At 42.5% G+C, this 24,736-nt stretch overlaps 2 long non-coding RNA genes across 2 annotated transcripts in view; both read right to left on the bottom strand.

Moving 5' to 3' along the window:
- The window catches only part of LOC140704838 (uncharacterized), an 89,058-nt gene extending 80,977 nt beyond the window's left edge, over positions 1–8,081 (bottom strand). The window contains exon 1 of the long non-coding RNA XR_012084301.2: positions 7,872–8,081. This is a non-coding gene — a long non-coding RNA (uncharacterized LOC140704838). The remainder of the gene's footprint in view (positions 1–7,871) is intronic.
- Positions 8,082–9,800: 1,719 nt separating this feature from the next.
- The window catches only part of LOC140704837 (uncharacterized), a 124,645-nt gene continuing 109,709 nt past the window's right edge, over positions 9,801–24,736 (bottom strand). Inside the window, exons 3-4 of the long non-coding RNA XR_012084299.2 lie at positions 13,658–13,744; positions 9,801–11,282 (exon numbers count right to left, since the gene is read on the bottom strand). This is a non-coding gene — a long non-coding RNA (uncharacterized LOC140704837). The remainder of the gene's footprint in view (positions 11,283–13,657; positions 13,745–24,736) is intronic.

The raw sequence follows: 24,736 nt of genomic DNA, 5'->3' as shown, positions 1-24,736 counted from the left end.
GGACTATGTATATATTTTGATGACAAAAAGTCAAATGTGTCTGTTTATTAAACATGTTGGTTTGTATGAATAAAGGTAGCTTGATGTATTGTTAATGGTAAATGTTTAAATGCCTAATAGAGTGTAAGTATAAGTAAGTATGGTATTGTATGTTATTATATGACTGTTTTTGTGTGTTTTAACCAGGTTGTTTTTTGGTGAAAAGCACCTTAGCTTTCCCCCTACAAAACAACTTATAAAGAGGGGAGGTGTTACATACAGCACTGATGTTACCTGTCTGTCATGGGTTTGGAGGGAAAGTTCCATCCTATGGGGAGTGGAAGGCGGGACATCAGGAGGAGGGGCTGTACTGTATATATGTGTGAAGCCTGTGTGGAGAAGCTGGGAGGAAAAGCTGAGAGAAGAAGCTTGAGTGGGAGTCTGTGTGTCAGACAGGGTACTACTGTGTGTCAGTCAGTACCAACCTGATAGGTTCAGGTGTCTGTATGGTTAGCCAGAACTGATAGGTTCAGGGTCTGTGCTTCAAGTTAAGGGTTCTGTGTGAACCAAACTGTGTGTATGTATGATTGAGACTAAGCCACGTTACTGTATCTTATTCACCTGATCATTTTATTTTCCCTGTGTGTTGTTTAAATAAACCTTATTCTTTTATTTGTTAAAAATCCATCCCTGGTCTGTGTGACTTCTTATAGGGAATGGTTGGTGGCAGCTTAGTGAAACTGTGGCATATCCCAGTAGGTCTGGGTTTGTCACAGCCCCAACCAACCAGATTCAGCAAAGAACAATGTAATCAACAACAAGAACATGTTCTCATAAAAATTCAGATTTGAACTACAGCACTGTAGGCATTTCGGAGAGCAGAACTGAAAGGAAAGGCCTTTGCATTTCATACTCTCTGTTTCTAGAACAAGAAAGCATCAGTTCCTGGGGTGGATGATAATTCTGTCCTTTTCAAGTTCTAAACCTCTGAATATATCAGTGGCTGGCATCCATGATGTGTGCATCATGTGCTTTTGATACAAATAAATACAACACAAATAAGCATCCCATCTAATGCATGTAAGTGGACAATTAAATTTGTTATTATTTTTCAGATTTCTTTCTTTAAAATACATGCAAGGAGAATCCAAGTCACACCTGATTGTATGTAGCACATGCACCTGCAATCTTTGCAGCTGACATAGTAACAATGAATTTTATTTCTGAGAATCCTTTTTAGCTTTTGATTTATATGGGCTAAGAACAGAGATGGGCGCAAAATGAGCCACGAACCAAGCCAGGCTGCTGCCCCTAAATGGCTAAACAGGTCAATCAGCTGGATAGTGGGTTTATGCTCACAGGTAGTAGCCTAGCTTCCTTGCCAGGAGCCAAGTTTTTGCCCCTGTGCATGTGCTGGAATTATATCAGAAAGATGTGGATATCCCGGACAACCCAGACAATGTAGTTGCTGACCTTGAGCCAGACATCCTGGAGAGCGAAGTCAAGTGGGCCTTAGAAAGCCTGGCTAACAACAAGGCCAGTGGAGGTGATGACATTCCAGTTGAACTATTTAAAATCTTGAAAGATGATGCTGTTAAGGTGCTACATTCAATATGCCAGCAAGTTTGGAAAACTCAACAGTGGCCAGAGGATTGGAAAAGATCAGTCTACATCCCAATCCCAAAGAAAGGCAGTGCCAAAGAATGCTCCAACTACCGTACAATTGCACTCATTTCGCACGCTAGCAAGGTTATGCTCAAAATCCTACAAGGTAGGCTTCAGCAGTATGTGGACCGAGAACTCCCAGAAGTACAAGCTGGATTCCGAAGAGGCAGAGGAACTCGAGACCAAATTGCTAACTTGCGCTGGATTATGGAGAAAGCCAGAGAGTTCCAGAAAAATATCTACTTCTGCTTCATTGACTATGCGAAAGCCTTTGACTGTGTGGACCACAGCAAACTATGGCAAGTTCTTAAAGAAATGGGAGTGCCTGACCACTTTATCTGTCTCCTGAGAAACCTATATGTGGGACAGGAAGCAACAGTTAGAACTGGTCATGGAACAACTGAGTGGTTCAAAATTGGGAAAGGAGTACGGCAAGGCTGTATATTGTCCCCCAGCTTATTTAACTTATATGCAGAATACATCATGCGGAAGGCTGGACTGGAAGAAACCCAAGCCGGAATTAAGATTGCCGGAAGAAATATCAACAACCTCCGATATGCAGATGATACCACTCTGATGGCAGAAAGTGAGGAGGAATTAAAGAACCTTGTAATGAGAGTGAAAGAGGAGAGTGCAAAAAACGGTCTGAAACTCAACATCAAAAAAACTAAGATCATGGCCACTGGTCCCATCACCTCCTGGGAAATAGAAGGGGAAAATATGGAGGCAGTGTCAAATTTTATCTTCCTGGGCTCCATGATCACTGCAGATGGAGACAGCAGCCCTGAAATTAAAAGGCGCCTTCTTCTTGGGAGGAAAGCGATGACAAATCTGGACAGCATCTTGAAAAGCAGAGACATCACCTTGCCAACAAAAGTCCGAATAGTCAAAGCTATGGTTTTTCCTGTCGTGATGTATGGAAGTGAGAGCTGGACCATAAAGAAAGCAGACCGCCGAAGAATTGATGCCTTTGAATTGTGGTGCTGGAGGAGGCTCTTGAGAATCCCCTGGACTGCAAGGAGAACAAACCTATCCATTCTGAAGGAAATCAATCCTGAGTGCTCACTGGAAGGACAGATCCTGAAGCTGAGGCTCCAGTACTTTGGCCATCTAATGAGAAGAAAAGACTCCCTGGAAAAGACCCTGATGTTGGGAAAGTGTGATGGCAAGAGGAGAAGGGGACGACTGAGGATGAGATGGCTGGACAGTGTCTGCGAAGCAACCAACATGAACCTGACACAACTCCGGGAGGCAGTAGAAGACAGGAGGGCCTGGCGTGCTCTGGTCCATGGGGTCACGAAGAGTCGGACACGACTAAACGACTAAACACACACACACGCATGTGCTGGCCCCCCTTCATGGAGCACTGCCTTGTCATGGTGAAGGGGCTTGTGTAATTCAGAGAAGTTATGGGCTATGCCGTGCAGGACCACCCAAGACGGACAGGTCATAGTGGAGAGTTCTGACTAAACGTGACACACCTGGAGCAGGAACTGGCAAGCCACTCCAGTGTCTTTGCCAAGAAAACTCCATGGACAGAAACAAAAGACTAAAATGTATGATGCTGGAAGATGAGCCCCTCAGGTCAGAAGGTGTCCAACATGCTACTGAGGAAGAGCGGAGGACAAGGACAATTAGCTCCAGAGCTAATGAAGTGGTTGGGCCAAAGTCGAAAGGACACTCAGCTGTGGATGTGCCTGGAAGGGAAAGGAGAGTCCGATGCTGCAAAAAATAAATAAAATAAAATACTGCATAGTGACCTGGAATGTAAGATCTATGAACCTTGGTAAGCTGGATGTGGTCAAAGAGGAGATAGCAAGAATAAACATTAGAATAAACATCCTGGGCGTCAGTGAACTAAAATGGACAGGGATGGGTGAATTCAATTCAGATGATTATCATACCTATTACTGTGGGCAAGAACCTCGTAGAAGAAATGGAGTAGCCCTCATAATCAATAAAAGAATGGGAAAAGCTGTACTAGGATACAATATAAAAACGATAGAATGATTTCAATATGAATCCAAGGCAGACCTTTCAACGAGTTTATGCACCAAATACCAATGCTGAAATTGACCAATTCTCTGAAGACTTACAACACCTTCTAGAAGTGACACAAAAGAAAGACGTTCTTATCATTCTTGGGGACTGGAATGCTAAAGTAGGGAGTCAAGAGTTAAAAGGAACAACGGGTAAGTTTGGCCTTGGAGTTTAAAACAAAGCAGGGCAAAGGCTAATAGAGTTTTGTCAAGAGAACAAGCTGGTCATCACAAACACTCTTTTCCAACAACACAAGAGGCGACTCTACACATGGACATCACCAGATAGGCAATACCAAAATCAGATTGATTATGTTCTCTGCAGCCAAAGATGGAGAAGCTCTATACAGTCAGCAAAAATAAGACCTGGAGCTGATTGTGGCTCTGATCATCAGATTCTTATAGCAAAGCTGAAGCTTAAACTGAAGAAAGTAGGAAAAACCGCTGGCTACTCAGGTATAATCTAAACCAAATCCCTTAAGAATACACTGTGGAAGAACAGATTTAAGGAACTCAATATGGTGGACAGAGTGCCTGAAGAACTTTGGATAGAGGCTCGTAACATTGTACAGGAGGCAGCAACAAAAACCATCCCAAAGAAAAGGAAATGCAAGAAAGCAAAGTGGCTGTCCCAAGAAGCCTTACAAATAGCAGAGAAGAGAAGGGAAACAAAATGCAAAGGAGATAGGGAAAGTTACAGAAAATGGAATGCAAACTTCCAAAGAATAGCAAGGAGAGACAAGAGGGCCTTATTAAATGAACAGTGCAAAGAAATAGAGGAAAATAATAGAAAGGGAAAAAACAGAGATCTGTTCAAGAACATTGGAGCTATTAAAGGAACATTTTGTGCAAAGATGGACATGATAAAGGACAAAAATGGTAGGGACATAACAGAAGCAGAAGACATCAAGAAGAGGTGGCAAGAATACACAGAGGAATTACACCAGAAAGATCTGGTTGTCACGGACAACCCAAATAGTGTGGTTGCTGACCTTGAGCCAGACATCCTGGAGAATGAAGTCAAGTGGGCCTTAGGAAGCACAGCTAATAACAAGGCCATTGAAGGTGATGACATTCCAGTTGAACTATTTAAAATCTTAAAAGATGATGCTGTTAAGTTACTACAGTCAAAATGCCAGGAAATTTTGAAAACTCAACAGTGGTCAGAGGATTGGAAAAGATCAGTCTACATCCCAATCCCAAAGAAGGGGACTCCATCTGTCTGTCCATAGAACTCATCATCCCACTGAAAATAACTGGTCTTTAGGCAGTGTTGGAAAAGGGCCTTAATGTCTTCTGGAAAGATCTGCTGGATGAGTGTCAGTGTGTCTTTTATTGGTACCTTGGTGAATAGGGATACTATGTCAAAGCTGATCAGTCTGTCCCTGGGGTTGAGTTTTAGGGTGCTGATCTTGTTTATGAAATGTCCTGAGTCTTTGATGTAGGATGAGGTTTGACCAATGTGGGTCTGTAGGAGGGTGGCTAGGTATTTTGCTAATTCATATGTTGGGGAGCCAATGGCACTTACAATGGGCCTGAGTGGGATTGAGTCCTTGGGTTAAAAATAATACTACAGTGGTGCCTCACATTACAATGTTAATTCATTCCAGCGAAATCGATGTAGAATGAAAACATCGTAAAGCGATTTTAAAAAGAACATAAAAATGCATTAAACCCAGATTAATGCGTTCCTATGGGCTTGAAACTCACCATCCAGTGAAGATCCTCCATAGTGCAGCCATTTTTGCTGCCCGTGCAGCGAGGAATCTGTCCCAGAAAACAGCGGGCGGCCATTTTTTTACCCGGCGGTCATTTTGAAACCGCCGATCAGCTGTGCGATGATCGGTTAGCGAAGCAGGGAACTGATCATTGCAAAGCGAAAAAAACCCATAGGAAACATCATTTTGCAATCGCTTTTACGATTGAAAAACTTCGTCGTTATGCGATTTCGTTGTAAAATGGAGCGCTCGTCTTGCGAAGCACCACTGTATTTATCAGGTCATCTCCAGCTTTTGAGTATTCTACACAGACATGGTTCACCTGTTCATCCTTCTGGTGGTGTAACTTGATTACACAAGTATCAGGCCACGTAATATCCATCAGCTGCACAGCCAGGGTGATTTTGGTGTGCCCTTCTTGTTAGAGGTACAATGGAAACTCATACTCCACACCCCAGATGGTCTAAGCTATTGTTCTACTGGCAATTTCACTGAAATTAAATTCCTTTAAAAAGTTATTTTCCAAGCGACTTTACAAGCTTGTTGCAAAGATACAAGGGAGAATACAGATCCTTGGGCTCTTTGAAATGAGAGATGACAAAAATACCATCAATGCATTTCTCCCCAAAATTTGGTTCTTTCCCTCTTGCTATCAAATTATTAACACCAGGATCACATACTTCCTAAACATGGGTCACTGGCAGGTATAATCTCCAAATTAAAAAAAAAAACAAGCATATAAACTCATATCTATCTGGGGAAGAAGAGGGCTTTTAATTTCAAACCATTGTTTCTTCATACTTTTCTCCTGTACTTGCCCCATCACTGCTGACCTCTCATGTTAATTAAACTGCCCAACTGAATATCTACAGCTTGATGATTTAGGCATTTGGCTTTAGGTTGGGAGTTCAATTTCCCACTGTGCCTTCTTGACAGGAGCTATTTATTTATTTTTTATTTTATTTTATTAGATTTATACCCCGCCCATCTAGACCAAAGGTCTACACTGAGCGGCTAGACTTGACGATCCACAGGATCCCTTCTAGCTCTGCATTTCTAAGGATGATTATAGCTAAAGCACAAAACACAAAGGCAATATGCTGGAAAAGTGAACACCATCATATGTAGTGGACAGAATTTCATTTATTTCTTTAAAAAATTCACACCTCGTCTTGTGAAGTTAAGCCTTCAGTGCTAAGATCTTATTGTTAACAATATCCCTATCCAAAGAGCCATACATGGGGTCTAATATCACCTTGCTATTTATTTAAAGTATAACTCCTCATTCTTGAAATGCATTTTTGAAAAAAAAATGCTGAACCTTACTTCTTTCTCTTTAAGGCATTGGAACCTTTTAACAGATCCTCTGTCTTTCTGTCTTCCATAAATTATATAGTGTTGGCAATAAATACTAGGATAATTCAGAGGAGCTGCCATAAAACTGGAATGTGTAGCCCTAGCAGTTATCTTTTTTATAGATATCCACTGTTCTGTAGATAAAGGTCCATTTATGCATCATGATTTTTCTGCCCTTCCTGCTTCTCAATTCCCAAAATTCTCCAATGCCTATGGTGGCTGTGGGATTCTGGGAGCTGTTGTCCAAAAAAAGTGAATTGGTCAAGCTTTGCCTTTCAGAAGGCACCAGTGAAGGAATGCCACACTGCTTCTATTCACACATTTCAGTATTCTGTACATGCATAGCAGGGGGTGCATAGCCATTGTCTCCTCCTTCATCACTTCCTTCACACTTTTTGTGCTGGGCCTGAAGAACAGAAGCTTCCACTTGTTTGCAGGCTGTAGACATGAGCAGGAGCATAGACTTTCCAGAATGACTGGATTCTTGAAATGTTTAGAGCCTTTGTATGAACAGGAATCTCTCCTCTTTGAATGCATCCCTGAAAGTATGCAAAATGTAGTGATGGAAGGATTCTTCCCTCTGAGCATGTTTGGGACATTAGCCTTTATAATGCCTGGGCAGGGCTATGGTGTAAATTAAAGGCTGTTTCTTCAAAAAATAGAGGCTATCCATAATATAGGCTGAAATCCTGTTGCTTAGCATAGTAAATTGCAACCAGAACAGACCCACTGAATCAGTGGGAATCTGAGGAGTCAACACCTCCATAAGTTCCATTGATTCAGCTGGTCTGTTCTAGTTGTAGCGTACTATGCTAAGCAACAGGAGTTCAGCCATAATCTTCATAGCCTTGTGCAGAAAGCTAAAGTAATGAAAGGCACATCTTTCCATCTCACTATCAATATTCTTTGCAAATGGAAAAGTAATTTGGATATCCCTTTGTAGGCTATTTGTAAAGCAAGGTGCAGTTAGTACTTCTTTCTCATCAAATGCATTAAACTGTGAGCTCTGGGAGGTCACATTAATTCTGTGTTTTGTCTCAATAGGTTCATCTAAATAGTGAAACAATTTGTAACTTGGCTCACTTCACAGATAGCAGTTTTCAGTGCCACTGACCTTCTTTTCCTTAGCTTGGCTTTTTCTTACATAAGTATTTTGCATCAACATCCCTTCTGAGCAAATGGAACAAGTGATTATGATGTATTCATCCAACTGAAACATGCATTCTATTTGGCAATCAAGAATAGAGAAGAGAAAGTATTTATCATACATACACTAAGATGGAACTCAGCTATTTGAATTCTGGAAAATGAAACAAATGTTACCTATTTGTTAATTTCAAAGGTGATCATGGGGGATGTCAAAGAGCTGAGGGGCACTAGAGGGATTACAGCAGCATTACCCATGGGTCTTTCATGTAGAAATATTCATGGGGTTAATTTTTTTTTTTTAAAAGATCAACTTGATTAAAAGTGAGGAAACTGAAATATTGTTTAATTGATATTTTATAAGGCAGAACCCGAACCTGTCCCAAAGGAACTACAGTGGTGCCCCGTATAGCGACTTTAATCCATTCCAGGATTAACGTCTCTATACGGAAACATCGTAAAGCGAAATTAAAAAGCCCATTGAAACGCATTAAAACCTGGTTAATGCGTTCCAATGGACTAAAAACTGGCAGGGACAGGGTGGGTGGGGGATCCCGAAGGCTTCCAGGCAAAAGTCTACGGGACCCCTCCACCCTGTCCCCGCCGCCCCACGCTGCCTTCCCTAGCCGAGATCGGACTCCCAGGAGCCCGATCGAGGCTGGGGAAAGCAGCGGGGGTGGCTGCCAGCGAAAGGGACAGGGTGGGCGGGGAGACCCCTCCACCCTGTCCCCGCCGCCCTGCGCTGCCTTCCCTAGCCGAGATCGGACTCCCAGGAGCCTGATCCAGGCTGGGGAAAGCGGGGGGTGTGGCTGCCAGTGAAGGGGACAGGGTGGGTGGGGGGACCCCGCCACCCTGTCCCCGCCGCCCCACGCTGCCAAGCCCAGGATGCCTGACAGGCATCGGGTCTCCCCACCTTCTTCCCGCGGCTTGGATCCGGCTTGGATCCGACCCGCGGGGGCTACTCTGGGCATGGCTGGACTCTTGGGAGTCCAGCCATGGCAGGGCTAGCCCCCGCGGGTCTGATCCAAGCCGTGGGGGGAGGGTGGGAGAGCGGGGGGATCCGGATGCCTTTCAGGCATCCCGGGCTCAGATCCCACCCGCCGCCGGTTACCCAAGGCTGGGTAACCGGCGGCGGGTGGGATCCAAGCCCAGGATGCCTGACAGGCATCGGATCCCCCCACCCTCCCCCCGGGGTGGCCTCAGAAGGACCCTTTGGAAGGGTCCTTCGTAGGCCACCGCAGGCATTTTCCCCCAGCTGAGTGGCGGGAGCGCTCCTTTGGAGGCTCCCGCTGCTCAGCTGGGGGAAAATGGTGCCTATGGGGAAAACATCGCAAAGCGATTTTTCCCCATAGGCACCTTCGTTATACGATTGCAAAAGCGATGGCATTTTTGCCATCGCTATGCGAATTCGTTGTTAAACGGGGCACTCAGTATACGAGGCACCACTGTATTGGGAAAGCACAATGAAACCCAAGATCTCTCTTGCATAATCAAATCACTGAGCACCAGGGAAGGATTTCTGAGTGTGGTCACCAGACTGTAGCAGCCTTTTGCTTTGGTGTTGCACAGCACTATTTTTCTCTTCTGGACACTGTCAAGAGTACTCATTTATCTTCTGTAAGTCCAAAAGGGTCAAGTCAATACCATATTGTTCTGTAAAGCCGAACCATCATAACCACCTGTAGTAATTAGGTTGTGTGGTCATGACCTCAAGCTAAACGGGTCTGGAGACCTATTTTAGGTCCACACTTCAAAGAATGATAAAGGAAAATTGCTGTCTTTGCTCTGCCTAATTTAGGAAATGTCAAAGACCATCTGTTTGACCTCTATGGAATTGCTAGAGTAGGTACCCCTTGGCTTAGTCTGCTGAGGAAAATGTTTTATCCATGGCAGTCTATTTTCACCATTTGCTGTCACATCTGAACTGCATTGGCCAGATGAAATATAAGATTGTCAACCAGGGAACAACATAAATCTAGCTCATCTTGCACGGTTGGTATCCCAAGGACTAGGTTTAAAAGAACAATTAGCAGAGCACATCATTATGACTGGTATTAATACGTTCATTGGTGTTCCTTCTGTGTGGGACCCTTACAGATATAGATAGAGACAGACAACTATATAAATGGAGATAAAGGGAATATTTTCTGTGTTGAATGACAAAGGCAGCTTTGTGAGGATGCTTGCAGTTGCATTTGAAAAACTCTCAAGTTGTACTATCTTCCAACATGCTTCTGGCTGTTAAAGGGAGCTACTTCAGAGAGCAGATGTTTCAAGCACATTTGGAAACTGTCAAAAATTTAGCTTAGGTGGAGTGAGGTTGGTCCTGGTGGAGGACAAAGAAGAGCCCTTTGGTCTTTTTTGTGAAAGGAAGCTATAGAAGGGCTACATTTACAAAATGAAATACATAGCAAGGTGGGGAAAAACCCTCATCTTTGTTCATTGAGGGGTGAGTCAGGCTCTCTCAACTTGTTAAGGTACTACGATTTGCCAACTGTCATGAGCATTCTTGCCTTCAGCACAAGAGCAAGAAACTAAGCCCACTTTTGTTGTTGTTGCTGTTTAAAAGTTGTGCACTTGTACACACACACACACACACACACACACACACACATTCACAAAGATACAAACTTTTTCTAAGAACAATTTTAAATCCTTGCCTTCCTGCTGGCAGAGAAAATGTGGGTGGTTTCCCACATTGTACATATTTTACATCACTGTAAATATGCAGCTTCATTCCAATGAAGACTTGCGGAAGCTTGTGAGTGTCAGGTGGGGAAAAGGGAGAAGAGTTGTTCAAATGAGAGTCTGGCTGGTTTTGGTGGCCAAATTAAGTTTTTGAAGTGTGGGATGCTTTGGTGTATGTTCTCCCTGTACACTTAGGTTAGGTTTGTGGGGAGGATGAACACTATATCTCTCCCTGAGGCTAGAAACTATTCAAATGAAGAATAATTTGCTAAACTATTTTCTTTATTTAGGTAATAGCAAGCTTATAAAATACACTCCTTCTTTCCTCTTTTCCTCCGTGACTCCCATCTTTTAAATCTCTATGAGCAAGATTGTGAATCTATTTTATCGGCGCTAACTCCTTTATTTCAGATTCAAATTGCAGGAAGATAAGATGAAGAGCCTCCTTTGCGATTTCTTTCCATAGCCTTCCAGATTACAAACGGTAACATTCAGGTCAGCCTCTCTCTTTCAAGTTCCAATTAACTTGAGATAGCCACTTATGCTGTGTGCTGTTCACCCGGTCCTGCTGTAAGGATGCCTAAACCAGCAGCAATTGCCTGTGATTGATTAGTTCCTGAGAATCCAAAGCCACAGCAGAAATCATAAAATGGCTCCAGCCGAACATGTTTTCTCCAAATGTGCCAGTCAGCTGTAAGATAAAAAGCCAAACAGAGCAGCTCAAAACATCTGCATTACAGTACTGTAGCACTGAATATTGCATAAGTATGTGTTCATTTAAAAAATTATGTTTTCTGTTGTTTCTGAATGGAAAGCAAAGTTAGTATTTTATCCAATTGCATCATAAATAATCAGAATTTATATCATAAATAATCAAATATACAGGTTCTTGGTAAGGATGTACATAATAATAAAGCAGAGAAAGTATTTGGCACAAGAATTTGCTCTGTAATCCATACAAGTAGCAGCCATATGTGTCACACAAACAATCTGCATATTTAATACCCCCCAAGGTTGTTATAGATATGACCGGCTGTAACACTTCCAATGATTAATAAAATTATAACAAGATTAATTTGGCCTGAATCAGCTGTGACATGCAGATACTACGAGTATATATTTCCCTAACCTTGCAAACATTCCCTTTAGACGGTGTTTCTGTCAAATGGTCTATGTGTTTGGCTATTGTTAGGCTGAGTGGCCCGTGCATTCGTCACCCACTCAGATCAAGCTAGAGAACATGACACAGCTTGGAACATTATGTCTGAAAATTAATAGATTAAATGCTAGAAATGTGGAGATCAATCTGAGATTGTTACCATCTAAACCTGAAATCATGTAATTCTTTGAATTAGCATTGTAAATTATTTAAATTGTTGTGTTGAAATGCAGTGGGATTAACAGAGAATGTGGATTACGACCACCGACCTCTAGAAGCACATTTGTTATGTGACTCCTTCAAAAAATGCGCTTCCTATAGCTTTCAAATTGCTTGCCCCAACCTAGCACTATTTCCGTATGGACTACAAGCCCCATAATAAAATTATTAGCTGGTGTGGTAGGGTCCAACATGTCTAAAAACTGTCAGGTTGAAAGGCTGTTGATCCTGAAGCAAGAGATCCCATCTCTGTAGAGGGATGCAAGAAAGGATGGCCTCTACTCAGAGCCACTAATGTCTTCAACCAATGATTCCCAACCTTGGGTAACCCAGATGTTCTTGAAGTGCAACTCCCAGAAGCCTTCACCACAAGTTGTGAGGGTTTCTGCTGGTCAGGGATTCTTGGAGTTGCAGTCCAAGAATACCTAGTTGCTCAAGGTTGGGAATCACTGTTTTAGACCACTCGGATCCACTTAGTTAACAGGACACTCTGGAACACATCTATACCAGGGTGTGCTAGTAAATTGGTCTCCATGGCTTCCATAACTATGCTGTTGCTTGGAGAGATGAAGAACTTTTACTACAGGTGACTATACTTCCTGGGATTACTTCTACATTGTCCTGCCAAAAACTGAATTTGTAGTATAAGAAATGGTATAAAAAACTTGTGGCTCTCTGTAGACCAAACTGTTTCCTAAAGGCTTTTGGGTGCCATTTCCTCTAAGGGCGAACGATGAGCATGCACACACATGCCCTCTTCAGAGAGCACAACACTGACTATTAATTGTTTTTAATAATCTAAAACCTTGCTACCGTTACTTTGGAACATTAAATAGATTGGTACCATTTTGGGCCATTTGAGCAGAATAGTATAGCATTTTACTTCAATGCATTAAAAAGTAAATTGTTCTGAACTCTGCAATGTGCTCAGCATATTTAGAAGATATACTCCTTCAAGCAATGAAATATATCTATTTGTCATAACACGTGCTTTTCTTCACCTCTGGATCTTGCACTTTCTTTTGTGATTGGTCATTGGAAGGTAATCACAACCTTAATTTGCAAGTCTGATTGCCAAAGCACATATCTCTGAGGAAATGACACTGTGGATACAAAAAGAGCTAATTGCAGAGGATAAACATTTCTCTTAATATAGTAGTTTGATACTTAGTAAAAGCTGTTTTTACATGTTTCAAGAGAGTATCTGGCTGGAAAAAAACTCAGAACCATTTTTTTAAAAAATCATGGAGGCTGGGTGAAGTACCAGATGATTGGAGGAGGGCTAATGTCCCTATCTGGCCTTCTGCCCAGATGAGTGGCATAAAAGAATAATAAATGAATGAATACATCAATACATGAATAAATAAATATCTTCAAGCATGGCAAAAAGAAGGAACTTAGGAACAGTCAATCTGACATCAATCTCAGGAAAAATTCTGGAACAAATTATAAAGCAGGAAAGACTTAAATTGGGCATGTTTAGTCATGAGAAGAGAAGACTGAGGGGAGATATGATAGCACTCCTCAGGTACTTGTAAGACCGTCATACAGAGGAGTGGCACAATCAGAACACAAAACAATAAGCTAAAGTTATAGGAATAAGCTAAAGTTATAGGAAGTCAATTTTTGGTTGAATATCAGGAAAAACTTCCTAAATGTTAGAGCAGTATAACAATGGAAACACTTACCTTGGAAAGTGGTGAGTACTCCAAAGCTGGAGGCATCCAAGACAAAATTAGACCACCACCTGTTAGATATACTTTGATTTTGGATTCCTGCATTGAGCAAGGAATAGAAAGAAAATGATATTTTGAGATATTGGCAGGTTCATCCATCCCTAGCTTAGAACATGCACTAAATGTTGAGCATATTTTAGAAAATAAAATAAAATGTTTTCCCACAAAAATCACTAGTGTTTCACAGACAAACTGTGGAAGAGATTACTTTAAGTGAAGTTGCATTTTATTTGTGATTCCAGTAGGACCTTGGTACACTAACTTCTTCTGCTTGTGACAATCTGGACAGAGCAACATCTAGCCTTTTCTAGATAATTATACTGTATTCCAAAAGGAGAAAATAGAAGAAGGTTTTGATGATATGCGGGTGGCATTCCATTTGGTTTTTAAGCAAATTACACCTTTTAACATTTCCTGGTTTTGAATCATCCAAATGCTGTGTCAGATCTTGTTAATGTCAGCATGTCACTTTAGATTCTGTGACGTGAAGTGGGAACATAATAAGGCATCCTGCATCACACAGCTATAACATCTGACAACAGGATTTTAAAATATTATCCCTGTACTAACATATACTGAATCCTGACACTAAAAATGCACTTAATAGGATATAAGAGCAGTAAAGAGAGAGAGCTTAAAAAGTAGATTAATCAAATTCATTTTTAAGGCCACAATTCTGCATTAATTCTCCCTTTCCACATGTGCTGCTTGCAGAGTTACCAAAGGCAACACAATTATGTCTGTGGTGGCGGCATGGGACTAGGAAGCACCAGTGGGTCCCATCTTGGGAGGTTCTTCTTCCCAAGGAGTCTCTGTGGTTTGCATGGACTTCCTATGCTGAAGTGGCTTGGCCAATCAGGATGACTGGGAGGAGTGCTGGAGTTTCCAATCCAGTATGCCTGGGGAGGATATATGGTGCTGGGTTTGGCACCAAAATCTAGTCTTGTTCCTAATATTTTCCTACCTGTCCTTTTCATTTGGGTTGGATAGCAATAAAAGAAAACTCTTGATTTGCATTGTTAGTCTTGTCACAGCTTTTTTGGAGGCAGTTTGAGGTGTAAGGACAGAACCAGATGACAGAGGGATAGCGGTAGAACTCTTGATAGATAGCTCACCTTCATGCGAGTGTGGGTAGAGAGACCATGTGCACATCCAGACCTGGGACTGTTGACAGAGTGATGGCAGGGTCCCACAGTGGAATGTGCCTAAACCAGCCAGCAATCAGTGCTGATGATATAGAAACTATCCTTTATGCTACCACCAGGGGCTATTAGCAGTTGTAACTAATATAGTTGTGCCAGTTAATTCTGGTTATGTTGTGTGTTGTGTGGTTGCGTTCATGTTCCCACTTCTGCCACCATTAAGCTCCTCTAACAAACACATTCATACGGGTATGCAAAACACTTTCCTGTGCTGTGATCATTGCTGAGGAACTGGAGTAATTTAACAAAGCAGAGATTGGCACCAGTAATGAGAATTTATCCATCCAGAGCAATACTCTGTCAGTCAGAAGGACACTAATTAATTCCAAGACGCCCGCAATTAGCCCCATCCATACTGGATTTCAGAATAAACATATATGATTGGTCAGTACACAAGTCCATTACAGCTAGCCACCTTTACAATAGTGGATTTTTAAAAGAAAGCATTTTGAATGGTCTATATTTATAGGACTTGGTCTCTCAACATGTTAATGGCCCCACTCACATGGGTGGTCATACACTAGACCTGGTTTTCTTCACCAATTGGAGAGAGTGTGGGCTGATGGTGACTGACCTTGTGTCAGTTCCCTTGTCACGGTCAGATCACCACCTAATAAAATGTAACCTCTCAGCGACTTTCCCTCCCCGCAGGGAGCATGGACCTACTTTAATGGTCCGTCCTCGAAGGCTACTGGATCCTTTAGGATTCCAGGATTCCATGAGAGGGATTCTGGCTGATCTGACTGGCATTCCTGTCAAGGCTCTGGTTGATGGCTGATTTACTGCTGCCACCAGGGCTGTAGACACGATTGCTCCTAAGCGCCCTCTCTGCAGCAGAGTTCAGCCTGTGTCCTGGTTTAATCAGGAGCTATGAGCAATGAAGCAAAACAGGACCTCGATACTTGGCGGAATGCCTTCCCCCACCTAGATCTACTTGTTTCAGTTGTTTTAGCCAGGAGGGGCAGTTGAGGAGCCTAATGACGAGGGAGGCCCGGAAAGAAAAAACAAGAAGCTGGGCCTTCTTGGCAGTGCACCCCCCCCCCCCCCGTTTGTGGAATAATCTTCCCTCCTAGATCCGCTTGGCCCCTTCGCTGGGTATTTTCAAAAGCCAACTCAAAACCTGGCTATTTAGGCAGGCCTTCCCTCTGGGCACCACCTAATTTATCTCTTATCTCCCATCTTGAATGATATGCTTATTGCTGTGAAATTGGTGTTGTTTTTTAAATTGTTTTTATTCTGTTTTGTTGTGAGCCACCTAGAGTAGAAGCAGTCTAGATGGGCGGGATACAAGTTTAATAAATAAAAATAAAATAAAATATTTATTTATTTAGATTTTGGTTGCTGCCCACACCTTGCAAGGATCTCTGGGCAGCTCCCAATATCAATTTAAAAAGTTCAGTTGAACAAACACACTAAAAACCAATATGGTTACATCTATACTCTACAAAAGCAATAATAAAACAAAAACAAAAACAAAATGGAGTAACCATGAGCTATATAATGGAGTAACCATGAGCTATATAATGGAGTATCCATAAGCTACAGTATGTAATAGAGTAACCGTGAGCTATACTCTTTCCTACATCTAGATATCCTTGCTTTCCATATGTGGCTTCAAGCATCCAAACTGTTCCAACAGAAATAAATGCTGACAAATTTAGATAATGCTGTGAAAGACGACATACTTAACTGTTATCAACAGTCCACAGAAAGGTGGGACACCTAAGAACTATGAGACTCAATGGGAACTTCATAGCTGGAGCAGCTTTATGTCAAGGGTTTAAATTGGGCTTTGCATTGGCTTTCAATGAATCCCTAATGGAATCAGCATGATTTGGAGTGATTTGTTGCATGCCTGGATCTGAATGGTCAGATTCACTTCCAGGGTAAAAGGAAATGGTCTGGTGCAATCCATGTGGATTCAGCAATTCAGGCATCTAAAACGAGCAAGGAAAACCCAGACTAACATGTGGGCTGGATCATTCTGGAAGCTGTAGTCCAAAATAATTACTTTTTCATCTGCTGGTTGAACACCACCTGCTTGTCCATTCCTGCTAGGGCTCCAACAATATGATCAATTGTAATTTTTAAAAAAGAAATAAATGTGTGAAATGCAAGATACATATAACAATGTCTTTATTTGGCGCCTAGATTTTGCCTCAGAATATATGAAAAGGGAAGACATCACAAAGTGGCTTTTCAGAAACTAGTAAACTATACCTTAATCGAGAAACTTGCTTGGATGTCCATGTAAATTGACACTCTTTCTATATACATCCGGGTCACTGCCAAAAACTGTAATAAGATAGCTTTGCTATTGAATTCCACGTGGAGTGGTCAACAGACCCATACATCAAGGTTATTTTATTATATTCAGTTCTGCATTCGTATCAAATTATGTCTCTCAAGATCTTCACAACCATATTTGTTTTCTGTATGTTACATTGTATAGGCTTTACTGTATGACATGACTGTACCATGTGGTTTAAACTCTGTGAGCCTGCTCTAGAAGTACTGCAATAAAAGTGCAGAAAGCAAAACTGTGAAGCAACATTACAAAAAATGTAAAAGAGGTAAATGCAAATGTTTAAATCACAGTGTCTAGAAAAAGTGAAGTACTATACCAGCACATTCCTGTACAAGATTTTGGAATCATTAAGTGTGACTTATATCCCAGATAAGTAAGCAAAACAGTCAAACCTGATGATACAGTAGCACATAATTAGAAGCAGTACTCCCTTAAGTAGCAAATGTATTCTTACTCTAGTACAAGCTTTCCTCATCTCCACATATGCAAACTAGCTTTCGTTCTTTTTTGTGCGTGGTCATCAGGAGGTAAATACGGATTTCATAAACAAATCTGATTGCTCAGACACTAGACTTTGAAGGACTTGTGTGCCTAACATTAAAAATACTATAAACTTCTGATTGTAAAGATAGAAGACATGTAGCACCTAAAAGACTGAATAGTTTTTATTTTTCATAAGATTTCATGTGCCTAAGCACACATTTGAGAAATAGAATGTCTGTGTCTCTGGGGGGAGCATAAAACTGTTGGCAGTTTAAGACTATTGGCAATATTTCTAAGGTACCAATAGTTCACCCTGTCAACACAATAGGAAGTGATTAGTTCCACCACAGTGGTGATGATTAGAGTGTGACTGGGTGACAAAGGCTCAGATGATTAGAGTATGTATATTGACACAGAAAACCATTGCCTGTTTTAAGACTACAGAAGCTGAACCTCCTGATGCACTCCTGTTCAGTAGCCTCCCTTTGCAGTCTGCCCTCAAAGTTTCTTAGTTAAAAAAATGGTGACACTGAGATCAGAGTAAGAGTGTTCAGGAGGTGTGAAGTGTTCACACACTGGCTTCAGGATACTATCCCTGATGTCCATTTTGTGCCCATTTTACTCTGTTACGTAAAGTTTGGTCTGATCGTCCAATATAAAATACAGTGAGGCCTTGCTGACAAAAGATGGCATACACCAAATTGGACAATGGACAAGTGTATGAGTCCATGCTATTGTGGCTTTTGTTGTTTGGTCCCCTGATGATGTTTTCTGTGTAAATATCTGGACATAATTAACATTTGGGTTTGCTATAAGGTCTGGTTCCTGTGTCAATGTGTCTGGTGGACAGTCTGTTGTTAGTGGTTAGAATTTTCCTTAGGTTGGGTGGCTAACACAGCTACCTGCCAAGCTGGCATCTTGTCCAGTTTGAGCCCAAGACTTTAGTTTTAGGGTATCTGAGCTGGCTGGGGGATAGGAGATCACAATCAATGCATAATAGCAAGAAATCAAATGTTTCTTCGATATGTGCCATGCACCCAAATGCTCAACTAAACCTTTGATTCTAAGATTGCTTCTGATTGATAATTCATTGAAAACACAGTTCCTGGAATCCTTGTTGATTAGTGGCAATTCACCATCACAACTTACATGACTTCATATATGCACGTGCAAATCACATAAATCACCAAAAGAATTCTTTCTAGAGTGGTTTGTGTGACTGGCGAAGCTCTTGAGAAAATTAATTTGAGTCTGACTACATGGGCTTTTAGCCTAATGCTTGGTCTGCTCAGAACCGGTGGGGGGGGGGGTTGGAATAGTTTGCTCCTAAAGATGGCAATCAGGTGATGTCTCTGCTGGAGCAAACTAGCCCACTCCCTTCAGCATTCCTACCCACTACTTTCTACCCCATGTCAGGGATTTATATTTTATTGGTTCTGGTAGGATCACTCTGTTTTGGTTTGTTTCCAGCATTAGGGATTCCTGAAAAAGCACCAGAAGCGAGTGTTCCTGTCAAGCAGGACACAAGATCACACCAGCATGCACTAATACGAAGTACTGTAGATAGGTACTGCTGCTACAGAACAAGCAAAAGAATGCCAGTGATATTTAACCATGTGCAGTCTTGGCATTAAGAGCAGGGCTCCCTCCCACCCACATACACTGAGACTGAATCATGTCCTCTTGTTCAGTTGTGACTGCTGGAGGGGAGATTAAGACAATTTATATTTCTGTGCCATTTATGGCAGCACTTTTACTGGGGAAAAAAGGAAAGGAAAATCCCAGTAGCAATTAAATGATCAAATGGGAGGCTTTCCCAGAAGAAAGGCAAGGCATGATCGGGTTGTGGGCTATGCTGGTGGCGCTAATGTGCTCTACAGGAAACACACTATGAATGATGAGGAGCATGAGGCCCTCACCTTAATAGGTGCTAAGAAATTCATGATATTTTTCCAAAAATGGATGTGTTTTCTGCCTCTGAGGGTCCTTTTGTACAACACAATACAAATGCAGAGTGCTTCAGTTAGACTGGAAGGTTTGGGACGTTTATACTTTCTGGAGGCAATGCATCTCTGGTAAAGAGGGTGAGGACTGCTTCTCCTACTTTTCCTGAAAAAAGGAAGCCAGGACACAGTGGGAACATAAATCATCTTGCCCTTCATCCTGCATTTAGATTACTTGCCCAGTTAACCCACATACAGTGGTACCTCGACTTACGAACTTAATCCGTTTTGGAACGACAGTCGTACATTGAAAAGTTCGTAAGTCGAAGTACAATTTCCCATGGAAATGCAAGGGAACAGAATTAATCCGTTCCGGCATTTCAAAAGGGAAAAATGAGCCATTTACTAATGGCTCCGTTGGCAAAAAATGACATTGACGTGTGAACGGAGCCTCGACCTCATTTGTAGGCCGAGGCTCTGTTCACAAGTCGATGCCAAGTTTTGCTAACAGAGCCATTCGTAAATCAAAAAGTTTGTATGTAGGGACGTTCGTAAGTCGAGGGTTGACTGTATTCTACTGCAGACTCCAGAATATGAGGAATATGGACAGAGGAGGCATATTTTCAGTAGCTACTCTTTAACCATGGAATATATGTTCTAATAGTAACCCTATATCCCCCCAGGCCACATGGTACTGTTGGTAAATGCCAGGTCGGCAAAAAATAAGACTGCCCTCATCCATGACTTAATTTTGGATGAGGGGGCCGACCTGGCATGCCTTACTGAGACCTGGGTGGGAGAAGAAGGAGGAGTTCCTCTATCTCAGTTATGTCCCCCTGGGTACTTGGTCCAACACCAGGGTCGCCTGGAGGGACGGGGAGGTGGGGTGGCAATAGTCTACAAGGATTCCTTCTACTTTTCCAGACTCCTCGTCCCCTTGGGAAATGGTCTAGAGGGCCTGTATTGTGTGTTGGTCTCAAGAGACAGACTGGGGATTCTGTTGGTGTACCGCCCACCCTGCTGCTTACCAACAGTCTCCCTACCTGAGCTGACAGAGGTGATCTCGGACCTGGTGGCGAGGACGCCTCAGACTTTTGCTACTGGGGGATCTCAACCTTCATGCCGAGGCCACCTTAACAGGGGCGGCTCAGGACTTCATGGCCACCATGACAACCATGGGGCTGTCTCTATATGTAATCAGCCCAACTCATGAGAAAGGCCATAGATTTGACCTAGTATTCTCAACAGGACGGGGGGATGGTGGTCCAGATGTGGTGGATCTATCTCTGACTCCGTTGTCATGGTCGGACCATTTTCTGGTAAAATTTAGACTCTCTGCCACTACTACCCTCTGCAGGGGTGGGGGATCAATTAAAATGATCCACCCCCAGAGACTTATGGATCCTGAAGGATTCCTGAATGCTCTAGGGGAGTTTCCAGCTGATATGGTTGGCGCTCCTGTCGAATCCCAGGTCGCCTTGTGGTACAAGGAGATGGCCCGGGTGGTTGACATAATCGCACCTAGGTGCCCTCTCCCTGCCCGCAGAGCCTATATGGCTCCATGGTACACAGAGGAGCTTCTGGCTATGAAACAGTTGAGGAGACGGCCTGAGTGCAGATGGAGGAAATATTGCTGCAACTATGACCAAACACAGCTTAGAACCCATTATCGGGCCTATTCTGTGGCAATACGACTGGCAAAATGCCAGTATTTCTCCAGTCGTATTGCTTTCTCGGTGTGTCATCCAGCAGAGCTATTTCGAGTGGTCCGGGACCTTTTTCAACCTAATGGTTCAGTGGAGGTTCTGGACTCCTCAGTGTCTCGCTGTAATGAATTTGTTACACACTTTGAGGGGAAAATTGCTCAGATTCGCAAAGAGTTGGATTCCACTGTTGATGCAGAGCCTATGGTTGTGTCCAGTGCTCCGGACTTATGTCATAATTTATTGGATGAGTTCCAGTTGTTACGACCTGAGGATGTGGACAGGGTGCTTGGATTGGTTCATGCCACCACTACACAACTCGACCCTTGCCCATCATGGCTAATAAAGAAATCTGCCAGGGGAGTTCGCACCTGGATCCTGGAGGTCATCAACTCCTTGTTAAGAGAGGGAGTGGTCCCTGCCCCATTAAAGGAAGCAATGATTCGCCCACTCCTAAAAAAACCTAATCTGGACCCAGGTCTAGTGAACAACTATCGACCAATAGCAAACCTCCCTTTTCTGGGCAAGGTGTTGGAACATGTGGTGACTGAGCAGCTCCAAACTCTCCTGGATGAAATGGATTATCTAGATCCATTTCAATCGGGTTTCAGGCCAGGTTATGGGATGGAAACTGCCTTGGTCGCCCTGTTCGACGACCTTTGCCGGGCGAAAGATGGGGCAATGCATCCCTGTTGATTCTCCTGTACCTCTCAGCAGCTTTCAACACCATCGACCATGATGTTCTTCTGGACAGATTGGCTGGGATGGGAATCGGAGGCACTGTTTTACAGTGGTTCCGCTCCTACCTGGCTGATCAAGTCCAGAAGGTGGTGCTGGGGGACAGTAGCTCTGTTCCATGGCACTTGCATCATGGGGTTCCTCAGGGCTCTGTACTTTCCCCCATGCTGTTCAATATCTACATGAAACCGCTGGGGGAGGTCGTTAAGAGATTTGGGCTGAGGAGTCAGCAATATGCTGACGACACCCAGCTCTACCTCTCATTCTCTACCAATCCAGGTGTGGCAGTCACCGTTCTGAACTCGTGCCTGGACTCAATAATGGTCTGGATGAGGGTCAATAAATTGAGGCTCAATCCAGAAAAGTCAAAAGTGCTGCTGGTAGGTGCCCCGCCAGATAGGTTAAAGGACCATTTCCCTGCCTTAGACGGGATTACACTCCCCCTAAAGGACAGGGTCCGCAGCTTGGGGGTGCTCCTTGACCCCAGTCTGACCTTGGAAACCCAGGTGGACTCAGTGTCCAGGAGTGCCTTCTTACAGCTGCAGAGAATATATCAACTTTGCCCTTACCTGGATGAGCGGAGCCTGGCAACAGTCACTCATGCACTGGTAACAACCAGACTGGACTACTGCAATGCGCTATACATGGGGCAGCCTTTGAAGACAGTCCGACGACTGCAACTGGCACAGAACCAGGCTGCGTGGCTGGTAAGGGGTGCCGCCGCACGGACTCATATCACGCCGGTTCTGAAAAATTTACACTGGCTGCGGTTGCTACTTGAGCCCAATTCAAAGTGCTTACTTTGACATATAAAGCCCTAAACGGCCTGCCCGTCTTCTAAGATCAGGCTCGGAGGCCCTTCTGAAGGTGCCATCCCTAAAAGAGGTGAGGGGGATGGCATGTCGAAATAGGGCCTTCTCGGCTGTTGCCCCCCCAACTTTGGAATGCCCTCCCTATAGAGATCCGCCTGGCTCCAACACTCTTGGCTTTTCGGCGTCAGGCAAAGACCTTTCTGTTTAGCCAGCATTTTTATTAAACAGTATTCCCTAGCTGGCCACATGAGCAGCAGGACTTATTAATATTAATGTTTTAAGAATTGTTTTAATATATGATATTTTATATTGTTTTTTTAAATGTTTTTAAGTTTTAACATTGTTGTACACCGCCCAGAAGCCACTGGTAATGGTGCTGCTAAAAATATTGTAAATCAATCAATCAATCAATCAATCAATCAATCAATCAATCAATCAATCAATCAATCAATCATAATTGGGGGAAGGATTCCTAAGACATGTCATTTTCCCCCTGCAACGTATATTGGAGCTAGCTTATTATTTATTTACTTATTTACTTATTTACTTATTTACTTACTTATTTACTTATTTATTTATTTATTTATTTATTTATTTATTAAACATACGTACGTACTTCTGAGTAGTGTGAAATAAAACAATAATATGAATGTAACAATTACATCAAAAGAAACAGAAATAAAACCCCGAATTAGGAAACATAGTTTTGTGTACTACTGTTCCCAGAATCTCCAGAATTCATGGCCAGTGGTCCTGAAATTGTAGACATAATACTCCAAAAAGCAACTTTTGTGAGCTCTCAAAAAACACAGACTTATTTTATGGCCTGAATCCTTTTGATGTTTGTGTAGTTTGCATAATTTACCATCACTAATTATAACTAATTGATAGGGTGCAGAGGCTTGTCGTGGTCCCATGCCCAGCCATGCTTCCAGCTTGGGCAACTGAGATGCACCTTGTCAATTAGCTATAGCAGCAAATTATGCAAACCTTACATAAGCACCAATAGGGTTCCAGGCTATATTTTTCAAATACTGTTATAAATTGAAATATTTTAATCTAGTAATTAGAAATTTATAAAATAGGAGCTAGGCACATCTGAGGGAGCCATTATGCCACAAGTGAAATAATGGGCATATAGTATACCTTTTATGAATATAAGCACAACCTTTATGGAATAGAAGAAACTGAGAGATGGAAGTTGTAATGATGGAGGCAAAGGATGAGCATAGCATGCCATCAACCTCAGGATTACAAGGAGAGACTGCAGGGAGGAATTGGTAGATATCCCCCCCCCCAACTGCCATCTCCAGCCCCCAGTGTTGCACAGGTATAAGTAATACAATTTGGCAACTGATTCAACGTTGAGAGAAACAGAGAAGGAAGACTCAGAGAAGATAAAGCCAAAGCTTTTGTGTCTAAACAATATCAGCAAAGAGCAGATACAAAGAGCAATTGATGAGAGTACAGCTTGGCAGAAAAGATAAGTAGTTAGGCTGGGACTGTTGAATTTGAGACAGTGCTGAGGCATACACATAGATAAATCCAGCAGGCAGATAGAGATGGAAGAGAGGGAGAGCGTTGGGGGACACAGCTATGTGTTGGTATCATCATCATAGAGATGATACTTAAAGACATATAGCTTGATGAGGCCATTATTCAAGGGAAGATGTATGAAATGCTTTTTTTAGATTAGCATTCAGCCATCTGGGAAACATGTGCTACAAACTGCATTAAATGGCACATCTAGTTGCCTAACCAATTGACTTTCTATCTATTTTAATTAATTAATTAATTAATTAATTGAGTAATTAATTAATTAAGTAATTAATTGATTGATTG

The sequence above is a fragment of the Pogona vitticeps genome, chromosome 2 (genome assembly GCF_051106095.1).
Source record: "Pogona vitticeps strain Pit_001003342236 chromosome 2, PviZW2.1, whole genome shotgun sequence".
NCBI classification, from domain to species: domain Eukaryota; kingdom Metazoa; phylum Chordata; class Lepidosauria; order Squamata; family Agamidae; genus Pogona; species Pogona vitticeps.
This window is presented reverse-complemented; position numbering and strand designations above follow the sequence as displayed.